The sequence below is a fragment of the Parus major genome, chromosome 2 (assembly GCF_001522545.3).
Source record: "Parus major isolate Abel chromosome 2, Parus_major1.1, whole genome shotgun sequence".
In the NCBI taxonomy this organism is placed as follows: Eukaryota; Metazoa; Chordata; class Aves; order Passeriformes; family Paridae; genus Parus; species Parus major.
In genome coordinates this window covers 60,234,757-60,254,920 of record NC_031769.1, presented here as the reverse complement: position 1 = coordinate 60,254,920, position 20,164 = coordinate 60,234,757, and the positions used below count along the sequence as shown (strand labels likewise).

Here is a 20,164-nt window from a genome sequence, read left to right as displayed (position 1 = left end):
CAAGACAATGACTTTCACCTCCAGCAAGTCCTGAACAAGGACAAAAAAAGGGTTTCTGGAAATGGAATCATACTAATCATATTTGGGCTATTTTATATCTGTTTCTAGTGATGACTGCTAAGTAACCAGAGCATTGTGCACAAGCTAGCATCCTACTGCCTGGACTGGCAAAAGCAAACAGTACCACTGCATAGATCTGTCTCTCTACCTATAGAAAAAAAAAGATGCACAAACACTTTATCAGGTTTTTATGTTTTATCTACTTCAGACAGTGAACCAAATAGACTAAATGTTTTATGGACCCATCAAGAGTAGCCTGTCAGACATAAAACTGGGAACCACAGTAGACATTCTTCTTGCCATTAGTGCTGTTTACAGCTCCCAACATCATCAAAAAAAGAAACAACAGAACAAAACTGAGTACAAGATCCAAGTGGCATGGTCAAAGAAAAGCAATTCCACCCTTCATAAGTGGTACAATTTGAGTTTTGTGAAGAGGTACATTAAGGGATGAAGCTTGAACACACACAGCTGTTCAGGCATCACAGGACTAAGAGATGTTTATACATGAAGAAGCACAGCTTTCTTTCCAAGCAATGTACATTCAGAAGACCTGCTAAACACTGGATGTCTTTATGTCACTGCCAAGTAGTCGTAATGAATGAAGAAGCACTTCTCAATCCCAGCTAAGATCAAAACATTATTGGTGAAGAAGAAGAAAGGTCCTTCTGTATTAAATAAACCAAAGCTTCTGTACTGCCAAACAGTCCTTTGGGGAGTTCAAGTGGAGCCTGAGAGGGACATGATAGAGAACACAATAGTTGCTCTTCTACAGAAGCAAAAGAAGAGTGTTTTCCTTCTTTCCAGGCCTGCAAAAGCAGTGTTCCCACCTTGTCTCAGCTGGTGCTATAAAAGGTTCCATCTGCTCCAGCCACACAGTCAGTTATCTGTGATGTTTACTCTATGCACTCACACTATTACTGAAGATTGGTGCCCATTTCTGAAACTGTTCGAAGCAAAAAGTAACAAATGTTTTATTTTGGAAAGTTTCCCAGCAGATACATATCCCCACCCTCACCATTACTTAAGTTTTTCCTCTGTATTATTTTGAAAAGATGAGATCATGCAGATAGACTCTTATCCTGATAGTCTAACTGAACTGAGATCTAGCTTCTTGAAAATCAGCAAAAGCACAATATTATTTTCAACTATGCAATGGCATTGGCAGCATGATTGTTAATTTTTTGTAGGGTTTACTATCAAGTGTATGCACTACTGTACAGAATGAACACAACTTCGGTTACACTTGGTTTATCTAAAAGGGTTTGTTTTGTTTGCATTAAACAAAAGAATTTGATTGTCAGAAGAAGGAAAGCTTCTGTTATTGTTACTTGGGCAGAACAGTGTGTGGGTTAATGGATCTGCCCACAAAAGCTAAATAGCTTTAGCCACTTCAAACACAAACTGTGAAGAGTTGTTATATCCTAAACTGTAGCCACAAAAGGTCCTTAGCATAGTTGGCCTAAACTAGGAAGCATCTTAGCTATGTAAACTACTTCTGAAGGAGATTAACACATGGATAACGAGTCCTTGGTCCTGATGAGCTCATAAATGGAATAGGGTTTTGGTTTTGTTTTGCTGGTTTTTTTTTTGTTTCATTTTGGGTTTGTGTTTTTATTGTTGTTTTGTTGTTTGTTTTCTATTGTTTTGTTTTGGGGTTTTTGAGGGTTTTTTTTTTGCAAAGGACATCAGAACATTAGTTTCAGCAGAACTAACTGTAGCTTAGGTTTCTGCTGCTATTTCCCAACTGGCTTCTCAGAACAGTAATCCATCATAACTCTCTTGATATATTTTTATTCTGCTTATGAATTTCCATTCTTTTCAGTTTGATCAAGAAATAATTGAAAAGTTCACTCTTTTGCTACTAATGAAAAGGACATTAAAAATAAAAAGTCAGCAACTGACACAATTACCTAAGGGATTTAATTTTTAACATGAAATGAACATTAAGTTTAGCTTCTCCTTAAGGAAAACAGATTGGATACTTATGCTAGGATTTATAATACCTGTGAAGCATACTCCTGACATTAGTAGCAATAATCATGCTAAAGTTCTACAGGCCATGTCTTGTGGTCTCCTAAGTCCCTTTTCAAGTAACTTCCACCTGCAAAGTTACATCTGAAACAATGCTCACTTCCAGGCCTAAAAATGTAAATGTAAAACTTTCTGGGGTTTTTCCCACCTACTCTTCCTCAGTTGTTAAGGTTCACAAGAGACTTACAAATACTGAAGAGTTTTTGAACAGACATAAAAAAAAATAAAAAAAAATTAGAGAAAAATAAATAACAACATAAGATACCACTTTCTCATTTATGCAGCATGATGGCTGTCTAAAGCTATGGAACATTTTTTTCACTTCTTTTTAAAAAATGGAGTGATGCCAAACTGGTAAAACAATTTCAGCAACCATGAAAAAATGTACAGTGAAACCAAGTCCAATGAAAAACCTCATCTCTAACATATACAGGCTAATTCACCAGAGCAGGATTTCCCCAGTTGTAGCTGCTCAGAATCAATGCTTGCCCTCCCCACAAGATGACTCTCCAACACAAAGCCCTTTGACCAGCAGAAACACTCACCCTTCCTGTCTTACCTTGTTTTCCCAAACTCTTACCAACACAAACACATTAACTGTTAATCCAGGCTATCCAGCATTCTGCTGAGCATCTCCTTCATGGTTTGAAAGAAGTTGCTACCTTTTCCTAAAATCAGAGCACAAAGGAAGGTTACACAGCACAACATACACCACTCCATGGGACAAAGCTCAAATAAGATGCTGCTTCATTTGCATGCTGAATATAAACAATACTGTATGTGTGTACTATACGAAAATGAAGACTGACGGTGACATCCATCTTTTCTTATTCAAAGCTTGTGCATGAAAGTATAGGAGGTGGCCTGTTCAGAAGATCCTTTTTCTTCCAGTGACCCATTTGCCCAGGCCAGCTACTGACAGAAAGTTTGTCCCATGAGTAGTCTCACTTTCAGTACACTTGAAGAGTCAAATACAGCTAATGACAATACGGAATTCCTTGGGCACAGCTCGAAACGCTTGCCTAATTTCCAGTGAATTTTACAGAGTTGTGACTACTGCCATTTGGAAGGAGGCTAACTGGCACAGGATCAAGCAATACACCAACAGTTTCAAATATGGAGCAAGGTATTAACTTTTCCAGTAGTTTAGTTGCTACCTCCCAGCCGCAGCTATGTTTTAAGCGATACATTTGAAGAAGAGGAAAATAAAAGTACTTTTACAAGTACTGCCACTTTTAACTACTGCTAGTACTTTTAAACACTTTAAAAGAAGACTTAAAAGTACAACTAAGCTTATTTCTGGGCTTTGTTTAAAACAAATAGAGAAATATAATTTGCATATTGACAAAAAATAAAACAAAACCAGCTCTACCTGCTGAATGGACAAAGTCAATTTAACCAGGCAAGAGGTAGGCAGCATTCTCTCTCCGTAAAAAATGTAAATACTGTATCTCTAACAGTCATTAAATTATATGTAGACATTAAAATTCCTGGATTCCAGGTGCTACAAAGTAAACTTTTACTGTCATACAAGAAGTCATGCTCATACCAACAAGTGCTGCCTACTGAGTTACCTTCCACTAGAGAAGGAAAGTTTGGCTTGAACTTTCATCATCCTCAAGACCTTTTATTCTTCTTATAAATTACTGTCAATCAATATTTGTGCTAGAAATACCCCAATTTTCCTCTGCTCATGGTTTCTTAATTGCTTACATATTACCTTAAGATAATCTTAAAACATTTATAATCTTCTTAAAGCAAACCCCTTTGGGTATAGGAACACAGAGAGATTCGGAACAAATTTTTTCTTCTCAATCTATTTGTACCTGTCTTGCTAAGTACAATGCGTCAACCAAGCCCACATCCTGGATTTAAATTTATAATGCTCAGTTCACCAGAGGGATTTACCTTTGCAGGGAGGAAAGAGGCCTGTTCAGATGCATCTTAATGCCTGAATCATTTTCAGAAAAACTGATTATGCAAATGAACATGAATAGCATTAAAAAGCATATCTTGGAGTTCTGAGTTGTAGTAGGAAAAGGTTGGTTTAGTATGCTTCCCTTTATGCATGGCTGATCTGTACCAGGCACCATGGGCTGGTCTGCACGGGCCATTCAGCACAGCAGCAGGGTAGTCCCTGCTGTAGATGTGACAGCAATTGTACAGTTTCCTCCTCTTCCCTTCCTCTTATCCATCCTCCAAAACATCTAAGGAAGGTTAACATTTGCTAGATTTGGATTATACCTGCATTCAAACATTTTAATCTTCTGGACTCTAAACACAACTCATAGGAAAACGTGTCATGTCCTGAAGAAGCTGCTTACCAAGAACAGCCTCATTGAGGCAACATAATTAATGAATATTAATCCAGACCATAACTCCACAGACAGACAGGGATGCAGTGTCAGCACACAGCAAGATGAAAATGGGATGCCTTTCTGTGTGCAAAGAAGGCAAACACATATTAAAGGAATTTCAGGAAATGAAAACGGAAGGGGCTGGGGAGTTCAGTTAGATTTGCACACCGTCAGGTTTCTATTCCTGGAACAAGTTTTTACCTTTTTGGTTTTAAAATGAGAAACTATAAGAAGCTCATTGGTGTCCCAGTAAGTCTTAAGAAATAGTAAAATTCATCTTTCTAGATTTTTTGGTCAGGCAGCAAGAAGTGATTAAGCTCCCTATTGCTCAAATTAGCAGTAGGTAACTGTAATTTCAGTTACAGCACTGGAAGGAATACTGGGAGAATAATCCATATTTTTATATCTCTGGGCTAGCTATGCCAAATCACAGGAGGAGACTAGAGACTGGATTGTTTGCCATACAGCCTCTCCAGTTCTTGCAATCTTATCCCTGGTCTCAGGGGTATCTGTTGCATATTCGAAAACCTGCTCTTTGGATCTACTTCTTGGATGTGATGCTTGGTTTTATTTGAGGAGTTGCAGTTGACTCTTCCCAGGGAAGGCAAGAAGCAAGTCCTTGGGTCATGGAAACCTACTGTGAAGGTCCATGTGTATCTCTGCTCAATATGGAATTATACTCTGATGATTAAAACCAATCCAGATTTTTTTCATTATGCCCTTTTTTCCAGAGGAAAAATAAATTATATTTTTCATAAAAATTATCTGGGGTTTTTTAGCTAAACCAAATTTCTTTAGGGTGCAATTATTCTAGAAACTCATATATATTGTGTCTTCACATACGGCACTATATAGCTCTTTGGAGGACAAACACAAGAAACTTCATCAGAAAACATGAGCAAAAGATATAAACATATTTTAAATACAGTGCTAATTTTTCCAGATCTATGTAGACATAAAAACATTAATTTTCTGAATAGATGGTTATGGGATCTGTTGACATATTGTTACTACTAACTCTCAGCAGCACAAAAGTTCCTTGAGAAGCAAAACTAATGAAAACTGGTTGTTTTCCTATCAATCAGGATTCCACAGACACTCTGTCTAATACCAAATATGCTCGAGGCACAGATTTCCCTCCGCTTTCAGGACATTCATAACATCACTCTCTTCTGCTGATCTCTGCTGCCCAGTAACACAGTTATGTTGCTGCCTTTATGTCAAAGCAGACATGAACAATATATCTCCTCTTCTTACTACCATGAGTCATGCAGTTTTGTAGGCTCAGAAGAACTAATTATCTTTAGAACTTCTGTCAAATTTGGTTAAAAACAGTGAAAGCACTGAGAAGAATAAAGGGAGTTGTGTGCAGATGTGCAGACAAGCATAGAGCATGATCTCTTAAGCCATGTTTCCTGAGAAAAACCAGCTAAAAACGGAGTATGGCAGTGGTTTTTTCAAAGCTCGTTCAAATAAGGAGATACAGTGTATATCCTGTTCAGCATGCCTTTTTTAAACTTTTGGAATGCAGTTGCATTCATAAACAGCTATAAATACATCCCATAGAAACAACATATAGCTGCTCTTTCTCCCTACTCCCAGCCAAACCTCTTCTCTCCAAATCTAAGACAAGAGCCTATTTTGGAAACTAAACCTCTGTAATATATGTATTTGTGCTATTTGGAAAACGACAAGTTCTTCTGAGAAACAAAACCAACATAAAATGCCCTTGTATCATCAGCCATACAATTTTCCTTCACAGCTAAAAAGAGCAATAATTTTAACCTTGCCGACATTAGGATGCAGAAGCTATTCCCCATATAAAAGGCTTGTCAAAAAGGTGCTTCTTTTCTCACCCTAAAATAAAGCAAATTCAACATCTCATGGCTACTTTGTAAATACACCTCATAGACAAATGAGAGCAGCTTGCTTTCATAGTGTTTGTATCTTGGAGAAGTTTATCCATGCCTCTGGCATATCAAAAATACTTTTCTATAACACCTGGTAAGGCTTTGGGAATCAGGGTATGTGACAAGCACAGCACAAACTCATAAGGATGCTCAAACCACATTCTCAAGAGATCATTGATTTGAGGGGACTTTTGTCCCTGAGTGGCAAGCTTGCCATTGCAAGGGAAGAGGCAGGCTTAGCAACATGACTCCTTGTTTTCTGTACAAGCAGCAAGAGCAGCCCAGGATCTACTCCAGAGGCACAACTCGTTTGGATAAGGCCGGCAGTATGGAACAGTGGCTTTTGGCTTTGTGTTCACACAGAAGCTCGGAGCATGTGGTGATGCCAAGTACTTGTAAAATCACTTCTCTCTTTTCCAGCCCTCCCTGATCTCCAATTCCAAGTTTGGAAGGCTGACACTTAATTGGATTAATTAAGTTTAGCTGCATACATTTGAGGGAGGGACAACCAAACTGCATCCACAGCTCCTGCAAACACTTAGATGTTCCTGCAAGACCACAGGCTAGAACTATCACTGTAAGCAAAATAAGCCACGGGCAATGCCTGCCCAACAGCCTTAGGCAGGGAGAGACCTGTCATCACTTATTGTGAGAAACCCAGTTTAAGAATACAAGAGGTACAACCCTGCTGACAAACCCCATGACTTCCTGCACTTCTACAACTGGCAGGAAAAGCTGAAAATCCCTCTGAAAATTGAAAAGACCACAGCTCTTCCCATGAGGACATTCCTATGACTAAAAAGTCTTGATCAGAGCTTCTGACCAAAGCCACTCTTCTGTATAGCAGAGCATTTGGTTTTAAGGCAGTTTCTGTTGGATCAAATCCATAGGCAAAGTGCTGAGCTACAGCAAACTCATTCCACACAAGCACGTTCTAAACAAAAAGAAAAAACAAAACAAAAAAATTTAAAACTGAAGGGCATCTCATTTTTAGCATACTTTATGCTGGATTAGGTATTGTCTTTCCACCCACAGCTGGCACAATCCCAACATAAATTCCACTCTGTGTTCTGCTTAATTTGACACTTGATCCAGATCATATTTGTGCTGCTTAGTGACTTGGTATTAATGAATAAGAATCAGATTCAGGAAGATCTTTTCTATCATAAGGTCAATCAGGGTAATTATGATAATATTATTTTTTTTTTATTCCTGAATTACAGAGATAATTTCTGCTAAAACAATGCAGATCTACAAATTCAAAAACACTTAACAGCCATATTTCATCCTTCTTCTAGTAATCTTTAGAGATGATTGAATTCCACAAATTACAAAAACCATAGCATCAGAACTGTGTGTTTTGTGAGCTATTTTCTCCTTAGTTCATCACTTCACCTAATGGGGATACCCAAGCAAACATGATTGAGGGAAAATAGCAGCTCTATAAAAATAATGACTGTAACCAAGTTCAGAGTGCTTATTCATTAATATGCCACTGATAACTTGCAGCAATGCTGTGTGGAAAAGGCTTATGCTCATTTTCCTCAAACAGGGTCTCCTGTCACTGCTACCCTCTCCTCTGGGAGTTGTGTGTGTGTGTGCATAGACTGGCAGGTTACTCTTCCCAGTCAGGGTCATTCTCAGAAATTCATGCATCCCAAATGAAGGCTAACTTGTTCCAGCTCATTGCCTGCTCTTCAGATCTATCCTTGGCCCAGCCCTACATTGGGAGGTGCCTTCCCCTGCAACAATTTCCTCTGATAACAATCCCAGACTGGCAGAATCACAAGACATGAGTAATTATTTTGAGACACACAACAGGCAGGAAATTTCATTCATACACACATTCATACCTATTCCTATGCAAGAGTTCAATCAAATGGTTCAATCAAATGCTTTAATCAAAGTTCAATCAAATACAAATATTTCAAATAGGCATCTATTCTTTAATGTAGCAAGAACGCCATCACTAGGTTTGAAGTTCTTACCTTGGCTAAATCAGCACTGGCTTCTACTCAATAGGCTTGATCTGTCATTAATGCATCAGATTCATATATGGTAACAAATAAAAGACTGAACTGCATTTTTATAGTCTTAGATCTCAATTTGTAAGGTGGACTTAGCTGTAAGTTATTAATCCAGTCATCTGCAAGAGCTAGCAATCATCCGTAACCTTTTCACTATAGCAACTAGAAGATTTATATAACCAAGAGTAGTACATCAAGCCTGATGGGTTTATGATTGTATTGAGCTATTCATCAAGACAGTTTCTCAGAGATCTAGACTTGTTCTACTTTTGTTTAGAGTTGATTTCAGATATGGTAAGGCAGATATAAGCAACATTTACAGCTTGTCTTCATGGCAGATAAATAATTGAAGTATTCATTTCTCGTGAGCCATCTCCATATGTGTCAAGAAGGGTTTTAAAAGCAGCTTACAACAAAGCCAAAAAGAGCTGAACACAGCATAGATGAGCACACTGTGCTTACTAAACCAATGAGCCACAATGACCACAACCAACTTGCACACATCTCTAAGATGGCCACTGAACTTATTACTGTAAATCCCTGCCATTGCAGGTAAGATTTTTGTGATGAGATGTTCTATTAAGAAGCTGATAACCAGTGAGTATAGCATGGTTATTTATTGGTACAGCATAAGTTATTTATTTACCTGTGTAGATGTATTGATGTCGTACTTAAATGTGCAAGGAAAACACATGCAAAAAAACCCAAACAAATGCTCCTGTCCCTCTGCCAACTTATTCTGTTTTCTTCCAAAAAGCTTTGGTCACTTTCAGCAATGTTCTCTGCTTAGTTACTGCATAGCACTGCCTCCAAACAGGCAGGGTTTTCAGCACAGAACTGGCTGAGTTTTCATGCACCATGCTCTACTGCAGGCATCTGAGGATTATGGCAAGAACTTCAGTCATGCTCCAACCACTTCAATACAGTTTGAGTAACAGGACTCTTTTTTGATAGGCAGTGTCACCATCAAAACTAAGAATGAATAATAAAGTTGACTGCAACACATTCAAAGAAATCCATCTAGCTCCCTTGATCCTGTATTTCCTGAAGGAAGATGCATTAGATAGTAGGAGAGAGAGAAATTTCCAGACAGTGAATTTCTCAGCCCCCTTGGTGGATCCCAGAACAGCAGAGTTCATGTTCTCCACCCCACAATACGTGGCAGTGATAGAAGTCGGCAGAAAACCTCAGGACTATTTCACTCCTTGGGATCAGACTACTTACCAAAGGGAAGTGCTATAACCACCAGAAGGCTGTTCAGACATACTGAAAAACAAGTAAACCTACATGAGGAAGGCTAATTAAGTGCTGGTTAACCTAGTGCTTATTATTTCTCTTTAACTCCTATCTTCAGTTTCACTCCCATCTTCAGTTTCACTCCCCACATTGTGGTCAAAAAAAAAATTATGTAAAAAAGACACTGAACACAAGATAATTGCCCTCAGGTGACTGGTTTATTTCAGAAATAATGTACCTAAACCATACGTTGAACTTCAGTCCTGTAAGGCAGCAGCAGCCAAATTCTGCTGAAGACTAACACATTACACAAAAAAAGTTCATTAAACCATCATATAAACGTGCCAAATTTCCAGCCATTACTTACTACTAAACAAAGGTAAATAATACCTTTTATTCAATGCATTATTTGCATTGTAACAGGAAATAATGTCTTTTCATTCCAGGTGCACTATCTGTATTAAACACCCAAGACATATGTATGTACAAATGCATATATAAAAACAAAAAGATGTAAACATGCCCTCCAAGTACACACCAAGACTGAAGAAATTCCTCACTTAGAAGGCCAGAGCAGAATCTGAGTGTTTCTAACCTCACAGCCTCCATAACACACAGTGCTGGTTTTAACCCACATGCATCATATTCCTAATTTTAAAGAGTTGTACACAGTTATATGCCACCAATCCATTCCAGATGTTTGCTCAGCTAATGCAGCATTGCCAGAGAGAGGTGTGTGTATTTTGACATCATGATGTATGTGCAGCATGGCATGGCTTCATGGTGCTCCTTGTGGTAACCTATCATCAGCTATGATGATGATGATGCTACAGAAAAAAAAAAACAACAACAAAATCAGCAGCAATATGGGCACATCAGCACAGCTATGACATCTTCTAAGAGAAAACTGTAGTAATAAGTGCCTGGGGTTCTCCTCCAAGAACAGCTTGCTTCTGGGCCCCTTCCTCTTCTCCATACTCTTTTCAGGTTTACAGGATAATAATGTTTAGGAACCACAGGTAAAGAGAAAGGGCCTTGTGTTTCAAGCAAAGCCTCAGAACTGCCCCAAGAAGTTTATCCACATGAATCTTTCCATCATTTTCAGGACAAACAGAAAAATCCTTTTCCACAGACCTGGCAGAGACAGCCCTCTTCTCTTAAATTCCCTGTGGTTCAGCCTCAACTCCTTCCCTTGTTCCCTCTGTTCTGACCAAGCAGTCCTATGCTCTGAGCTGGCATCTCTTTGTCAGTTTTGGACACAGGAGCCAGCCTGAAAGAGAGTTACCCATGAGGAAACTGCTGTCCAGTTCATGAATATCAGCATAGCTCTGCCCTCAGATTTCCCATGGACAAATAAAGTCCTTTGTGACAGTATTCCTGATTGACTGCAGCTGACAGAGAATTCCCCTAATGCCAAAAGAGAACGTCTCCCCAGATTTCCCAGGGAACCACATTTGCCTTCAAGAACATAAATCTTATTAAGGATTTCAAACCATGGAAAGAAAAAGAGTTGCCATGATATTTGATGAGGGAGTCAAACAGAATAAGAAGTCCCAAAGAGTAGAGGTCTCAGAAAATGGACTAGAACCAGGCCTTCAAAGCTGCAACAGAGCAGAAATTCCCAGAAGGCTCTTCTGCTATTAAAAGGATTCTGCACATTTAGAATTAATGTGAAACTTAATTAGAATCTCTGTGAAAAGAAAAAAATAATATATCCATTTGGAGGTAATTATAAAAAGGATGCAGTTATAACAATTACTTATCTCTATTTTTGGAAGAGAAATCAGGGGCCTCATTCTTGGAGGCATTCAAGAAAAGTAACAAGCAGTCAGGGCCTGCTGGCCAACACAGAAAGACTTTGAAGGGTTTTTCCACCTGCTCTGATGATGTAGCAGAGTTTTGGTTCAACTGGTTTTACCCTCCTCTCAGCCAGCATTATTGACGTACAACCAGCTGTGTTATTCCACAACACAACTGTTATTTCAGGATCTCGACCTCTTGCCTCACTTGTGGGCCACTCTTCCTCACCACATCCCCATGTCACCGGGAGGTCGGACTTCTCCCCGTACAGCATGCGGCATCTGTGCTGCCTTGTGGCCACAGGATGACACCACCAGCCTGGAGACAGATGTCCTGATGCTGTGCATATTTCAGCTGACACGTCATGGAGCACAGAGGACTGGTTATCAGTACGCCAAAATCCTGCTTCTTGTGCGTTGGAAAATAACCTATAGACGATGCTCTTGGGAGCCATCTACTGGCATTTAGGCATTAACCATTTGCATGCCCACAGGGAAATTAAAGAGCCACTTGTGACTCCATCACCTCAGGGTGCCTCCTAAACTCCTGCATTCATCACTTGAATCTTTTAAGGGATCACCTGCAAGCTGGTTATTTAACCATAGCTAAGCATTACAGACCTATTCATTAGTTATTCCTCGCAGCTCATGCTCAGTTTGCTACCTAAACGTTACCATCCTTCCTAGCATGCTTGGACCCCAAAAGATGGAAAGCCCTGTAGCAGTCATGTCATTTTGACTTGAAATGCAAAGCCCTAGAAGGCAAACTTGGGAAAAGTCGGAGGAAATTCCAGGCCACAGAGAAAACTCAAATACCATCATTTGAAGACTCAATTCCATGACTGGAAACATGGTAAAGAAGCCAAATAAATTCCCAGGAACTAGGTGGGAAGAAAGTAGCTTCAAGTTGCAGTGGAACATCACCACTGGGACAAGACCATGAGAAGCATGTGGACAAGTACTCGGCCAAGAGCTGGTCTTCCCCTTCCACAGCATGACAGCATGAGGACAACCCCTTGGGCTCCTGAAGGTACATTGCAGGTGTCAAACTGGGAGAGAGCAGATGCTGATTAAGCTATATCTCATGCTTGGATGGTTTAAATAGCTTCCCTACTAAGTGCAGGTCCAAAGGCAAGGGAAGACTCCCAGCAGTATTGTTGTAAGGGCTGAGGGTAATTAGAGAGGAAAAAAGTACATGTTCAGAAAAAGTGGTTACCCTTCCAGGAGAGAAGAATTTTCTGACACAGGGATGAGCTCACAACACACATCAGTTCCCAAGCCTGAGGGCATGGCCCAGTTACATTTATGTTATACAAAGGACAGACCTTCCAGCAACCATTGCTCACCCAAAATGCAGGGAAGAGTGTGGCCAGCTCATGCTGGTTCCCTGCCCTCAATGCCCAGGATTTCAGGTGGAGGTAGAACATGTGCTTCAAATGGCAGCCCTGGCACCCACCAGCTCATGCACTGTGTGGTTAACCAGCAGATTAAGAAAAAAGTCTGGGGCAGTCTCCCAGGACACAGAGTACAGCCAGACCAAAACTGATTCAGAAATAATAATGTCTTCCAGGAAGGTTTCAAAACTAGTGCCTGGGGACTAACAACAAAGTACCAGGAAACCAGCAAAGAGGAAGTGATTCATGTTTATCCTACTAGATTTTGCATGGCAGAAGGTTTCCAGGGCATTCCAAGAGCCTAGCACACACAACACAGGTGGGTACCTAAGTAGAGAAAGAGATAACCCCATATTTATCCTGTGGGGATATTGTGCTGTAAATTCATAAACCAAAGAACAGAGGTGAGAGCCCATGAAGCAATGTCATTGCAACACACATGTGCAATATTTATTAACCAAAAAGATGTTAAGTTTGTTTACATATACACACATTAAAAGGATCTCACTTATCACACCACCTGCCAGTTACAAAGCAGAAGATGGCAGCTTAAATATATATATCCAATTCCCATTGTGTTTTGTGCTTGGGTTTAGATTTAAAACTATGTTATTTTAAAATTAAAAGTAGACCCAAAAAAGCCCTGCTCATATATCACCTCTACATCAATGCTCAGTCTTCAATCAGCCATCATTAAAGCACCAAGTCTGCATTAAGACCTAAAATGCTGCCAACTTTCTGTGTCCTTTGTCAAGGTCCAGTAAATTTCTTGGTGTGAAGTGGTGCTGCTTCTCAGTCCAGTAGTAGTAATGCTCCATGTATTTGGGTTTTTTCCCCCCTCCTCCCCATGTCATTTTCTGTGCCAACATGTTTTAGTGAGGCTGTCTGGCATACTTTCCATTCCTTTTAATGGTTTAAAAGAAAACGTTTTTCATCAAATGAAAGTCCTTTGAACATAAACTATTATGAAGAAGAGAAAAATATTTTTTCTCCTTCTGAATGTCAGTTTTGTAGGACACTAAACTAATTTTTTGAGGTGCTTAATGTTGCTAAATTTAGAAAGTCAAGTAATAGCAGTCCTACAAGGGCCAAAGGATGATCTAAGGATGAGGAAAGCAATATATCTTTTTAATAATTGAAAGACTTGGGAACGTTCCCACAGTGAGAACAGACTTAGCATATTTCTCTGCAAGCAGGACACTTAGATGCATGGAATATTTCAGCTACAGTAATAATTCTGCAATGTTGTGTGCTGGAAGTGGGGGTCAGCCTTAAGGGAATTATATTAGACAGTCAGACAAGGCAGGCACCTTGGGGAATAGCTCCTTGCATAAATACAAACACACCACCTGCATGCATGTCATTGCTTCCATCATGCCACAGCCACTCCTTCCCTTCTCTCTACCTGCCTTTTAGAAAACCAGAAGCTGAACATTTTGATATAGCCTCATTTTTGAAATGTACACATATTTTGAAATATCCACAGTTTTCCTTTACGTGTTAATGTCATTGCACATGCAAGTCAACACGAAGCAGACAGGACAACCATTCTCAAAACAATCCACAGTGGCGCAGCCAGGCTGTTAATGCACAGGTCTGCATTTAGGACTGTTGTCATCTAGCCCTGTCACACTGGGGACTCCACGTCAGATATTCTCAAAGAATATAAAATACTTTAGGTTCCCAAGAGAGAGAGGGCAATTCCTCCAACAGGTGGTTTGATGTCAAAGCCTGATTTACTGCTTCTCACCACAACCCATAGAGAAACCCCCCAAAGTGTGATCATCCATCTTGGATGACTCAAGTTCAACACTCTTAAGTCCCTCCCCAGCACCAAGTGATTCACCCACAGAACTCTGAACAGACCAGACTTAAGATGGAAATGGAAAAATCTCTGTGCAGGGCCCAGCTGTTTTGGTACAACAACCACAACTTTTAAAAATCCACAAACACAACCTGTGCAGCTTTTTTGGTGAGTCCACCCGAAGCTGTAAGTCTCCACCCTCAAGACATGTGCAAGGCCAGCTGAGTTCCTGAGGGAGAGAAACACCATGGCCAAGTCCAGACTGGAGCATGTTCTGGGTTTTTTTCCATTCCTCAGCAGAGTGCCAAGATATTTGAAAAAGCAGCTTGAACCAGACGTTGTTCGGGGATCCAAGGAGCACCGCACACACATAGCTCGTTTTGGTTCCCCTCCCAACACAAGCTCTTATATTATGAAATCTAACCACAATTACTCTTTTATAAAATACTGCAGTGTCAAGATCCCGCTGAGTCCCAAGTCTGAAATTTAAAAAAAAGAACATTTACAACTAGTCCTGCTTATTTGGAGCTCAACCACAGAGACCTGATTTACAGCAACCAAGGAGTTGATACAGCTAGAATAGTTCCAGACTGATGAAGGACCTCAGCTGCAAATTACTACTGTTTTGTCCACTCTGTCCTAAAAACTGCTAGTTTCAAAAAATGTAGCTCTTGTAGAGACAGCTTGGGTGAGGGAAACAGGATTTCTTGTTTTCAGCTTTGGGTGGACTCTCCAAAAAGCTGCACAGGTTGCGTTTATATATATTCTTAGCATGATTTAATACAGATAAACAAACTGAGCTTGGCTTTCAAACCATATCCCAACAAGTTACTTGTATTTTTTCCTGGTGACCCTGGACAGTGAACACCAGAAATTTAACAACAGCTCGTCAACTGTATGCTTCCTCTTTTTTAAATAGTTTTGTTTAAGTTATAGTACATTTGTTGCATATATTAGTACAAAAAACAATGAGTACAATAGCAGAAGTTGGAGCCTGGATACTTGCAGCCTATTCTTGGCTGTGTGCAAACATGTTTGTCTTTACCTTTTTGAGATAGTGTATTGTCCTCAGCTGAGCTACTCCTGTAACAGATGCACTAGGTACCTGTTTCAGAGGATGTTGTGAACAAGGTCTCCAAGTGCTTTGAGATCCTGCAAATGATGGTAATGTACCAAATATTTAATAACTGGGAACCAGAAACAGAAGGGTAATCCAGTTGCAAGGGTTGCACAGATAATTTTTTTTGAGAGAGGACAAGCAGGAAATACAGAAAGAGAGCTTGGGCTTACCAAGCTCTGTGCTGCTTGGTGATGTGAACCTCTGAACATCTAAGCCAGCATTTTCAGCTCCAGGCTGAGCACCAGTTTGCCTGCAAACTGCAATGAGGTACAGCTGTTCATCAGGCCAAGAAATCCAAAGGAGGATTCTCGCCAGGGATCTTGGGGTTTTATGAGGCACTGAGTGGTGACAGCATCTCTGGGCACTGGAAACACATGGAAACCTGCAGGCACGTGACCGCACTGAACAAAAGAAAGATGGTTTCACTTCTGAACTCCTCAAGCCTCAAGACAAAAGGCTCTGCAAACATTCCAACAAGATATCCTGGACCAAACACATTCAACTCACTGGAACAGATAGCAACATTTTAAGTTACTTTCACAGAATGTACCTAATTATGTCATCACAAACTATAAAGGCTGTAAGAACACATGCTAGAGCCAATATCTTGACATCATGCACACATGCTTAATGTCTTACTAAATCGTACAAGAGCGAGAATAGCATCTTTGTTTAACAACAAAGAAGCAATGCTGGGTTTACTTGCGTTAATCACCTTATGTATAAGATTATTTTCTCTAGAAATCCCTGCTCGTACGAACCAATGTTTGCTGCAATGTCACTACAACAGTGCTGTTTTCCACTTGCTGTTTAATTTTCCTTCTTCTGGAAGAAGCTTCTCAATGTGCTTCACAGACACTAGATCAGAAATAATTTCTGTTTTCTTTTTCTAATTATTCGTGTAAAAATAGGACTATGATTTAATGAGACGGTGTAATACAACTGAAATAACTACAGCAGTAACAACTAGCCAATACTTTCAGCTGCTTCTGTGAGGAGTTAAGCAAGCAAAGACATTAAGCAGGAACTATCTGAATGTTAGGAAATGTTTGTGGAAATCAAAATTGGGACTTGAAATTTTAAGTATCTGCACCCAAATCCTGATTCCAAGCACTGGTTTAATGCAATCAAAGTAGCCAACACAATTTTTTTATCCCATGTAGTCATAACAAGCTGCTTGAGAACAATCTACAGATCAAGACAATTTCAGTAACGAAAAAAATCATTAAAACCTTACACTGTTCAGAAACCATTTAAACACAGGAAAATTAGACTTAAAAACATAAAATATACTACATTTTAAACCACCTTTGAAGAAAACACACACACAAAAAATACTAAAATAATTTGATAAAATACTTGAAAAATATGAGCACAAGAAACATAGTCAATATAAACAATGTTCCAATATGCACATTCACCTCCTCCATGAACATCTCTGTGTCTTACCAGACCTCTCATTCTTCACTGGAAGCATTCACCTATTTCCATATTTGTACATATTTTAGACAAACTCCAGATATTCAGTCCTTAGTTAAATGGTAATATCTGCTGGGTATATGGTTGAAACAACAACAATAAAAAAAAAAAAATTATCAGAGCAAACCCTTAGTGTTTAAACCCATAATTTCTGCAATGCTCCTCGTATTTATCAGCATCATGACTAATGGACGGGTGTTACAAATAGGAGGCACCAGAGGTAAATCCCCCACTTAGATATGCTCCTTGGGAACTAAAAAGTAATAAATGAGGTAGTGATGTGAAGAAATACTTGGAGAGCAGTGTTTCAGCTCCACATCAGGAAAACGATCCCAAGAAATGAAGAATGTTCAAGAGGAGTATTTATGGCAAATGCAAACAAAAGCAAAAACACAAAGTATCCCTCAGAGTACAGGGCCCCAAAAGAAAGAACAAATTTTCAGCCTCCAACCTGTCCTGGCTCACCAAGCTATCACTTAAGACATGCTATAAAGTGGCATGTCTCACTTGCAGACTTCTGTAAGGCAGATAAAGCAAAAAGATAAAGCCTTGTGTCTGAGGCACAGACCTGCACAATGAGACATGCCCCAAGGGCAGCAGCAACACCAAAATTGTCTATTCTTGAATCCCCAGCTGTCCAGCCTCTAGGCACTCACCTCTACAACCTTTAGGCACACCAACAAATGGAAGGTGACAGCTTCACTCCTCCTATTCATTCCCTCCCTCTAACACTGAGAGCAGCAGGCAAGAGAGCTGGGCCAAAGCAGCAGTGGATGAACACTGCCATGCTCTTGGATCTCACAGTGACAAGTTTACCCTCTCTATGGCTATGCACTTCCTGGGATTCCTCTCTGCCTCCTAACAGGCTCAATTTGCCCCCACTCTCCATTGCCTGTTTTGACTGGCAGTCAGGTTTCAGGTTTTTGTCCTTTTTTTCCCGTATCTACTGGACACAATGTACTAACCTCAGCCCAGCCAAAAACTCTGCCTTGGCCAAGAAGCTCAGAAGAGATGTCCTCTCAGCAATTATTTGGTAAGCTTTCTTAATCAACTCAAGCAATGAGATCTGATGACTTTCTGGCTAAACACATCCTTCCTCCTATTCCTTTTTCACCCTCCAGATTAGAGATTATAGTAACATAGGGATGTTGGTAAGCACATTATGCCCCTAGCAGATTCTCAAGGAAGCTTGACAGAAGCAAGTTCCCAATTTTCCTGGTCATACTCCAACGAATTTGCACATTAATGGAAGAAGAATCAATTACAAATTTCTATTTATCCTCATAATCTTCACAAGACAGATCATGAAAAGAAGGCTTTTGGAAGTCTTCAATTTTTATTGAAGCCCTAAACAAAATAATCTATTCTGAACTGGCTTAATGTACCAGAAGATTCAGTATATCACAAACTGAAAAAGTAAACAGGCATTGTTTTTGTTTCAAATAATTAAACATTTGTCTGGTAATAATTACTACTTCTAATCTTTCAAAGACTTGATTCAGTTTTTGGATGCCTTAGTCCCAACCTAATTTAACCAAGATACTTTGAACTGGAGCATACCAGCACAACCACGGGTCTAGCTCTCAGAGATCCTGTTCTATCACTGGTGGTATCCCACAAAAATATGTGAGGGGGTCTCCTTTTGCCTCACTTAATGAGAGTGGTCAAATACGTCATAGTTGTGCCATATATTTTCAGACTTTGAGCAAAGAAAATACTTGATACCAGTTCTTACACCTTGAAATAACATACCTGTTACAGTGTTCTGTCTGAACTACAGTGATATCCAGAGAACTCTGATGCTGTAACACAAGGCTTGTGAAACTGGCTAGCAATTCATTAACTACAAGAGAGCATATCTGCTTATATATTCAATCAAGCAGGAACTTCTTTTACTTATTATATTATCTGAATTGTGGTTGTGAATGCATAAAACTATCCAATGGACTTTATATAATTTTCTATCGTAAAAGAGGTGCTGGCCTTTTGGCTACACTGCAAGGAAAGAGATCCTTGTGGATAAATAAGTTCTGAAACTGGAAGAGTGACAGCCAAGTCTCACTGAAACACACCTGCACTAGACAGGCCAATTCAAGCAAGAGAAAGGCCTAAGGAGATGTTGCTCTGACTTTTAGCTGACTGCATTACCTCACTGGAGGTGTTCTCCTGGACATCATGTCACATCAGTGTGACCTGGATCCAGCAAATGAAGCCCTTGGCAGAGTTCTCATAGTCACTTCTGGACAAGAGGATGAAGGACATTTTCAAAAAGCTACAGCCTGTGAAATCTGAAATGAATGTGAAAGGGGGATGGCACTGGACAATAGCAATAGGGACAAAAGATGACTCATGCATTAGAGTCCAAGTGTCCAATTAGGAAGCTATTTGTACCCTTTTATTGGCTAACATCCCTCCACCAACTACATGGAAAACTAGAAAATGTGCACAAAATGTGCTCTAGCTACAATCCTCCTAGCCTTGTTTGCATATGAAAGAAAATCAGCTCTTGATTTCCTACTTCAGAAGTAGTTCAACTGGACTGAAGAGACTTCCCACTTGAGAGTAATCTTCCAACAACTAATTCCAGCATCATTTTGCAAGTGGGATACTCCCCTTACTTCCAGCAATGATGTTAGCTGGGAGTCCTGGATCCATTAATGCATGTGCACAAAAGAAAAAATGTTTCTATTATTTGGCTTTTTTGCTAGAAGAAGCATCTTATAGAAGAAAAGATTGAAATGAAGGAAAAATAGCTTTTCGTATGAGAAACAGGACAAAGTCATTAGTTATCCCAGAGGGTGCATTTGTGTGCTGTCCCACAGGGTTTGAAATTCCTGACCTGTAAAAGGAGGGAAGTCTGGATTCCCTTCTCATTCCTGTCATCTTTATCTGCTCTCTCTGCATAAGTAGGTACACTAACAAAGGGCCACTTTAAAGGAAATAT

The 20,164-nt window shown here is 39.8% G+C and overlaps 1 long non-coding RNA gene across 1 annotated transcript; it reads right to left on the bottom strand.

Annotated features, from left to right (window-relative positions):
• Nucleotides 1–240: 240 nt before the first annotated feature.
• Nucleotides 241–2,754, bottom strand: LOC117243898. The gene is made up of 2 exons (XR_004495911.1): nucleotides 2,654–2,754; nucleotides 241–1,006 (listed from the first exon to the last, which is right to left on the bottom strand). It is a non-coding gene; the product is annotated as an uncharacterized LOC117243898 (long non-coding RNA).
• Between the last annotated feature and the right edge of the window lie 17,410 nt (nucleotides 2,755–20,164).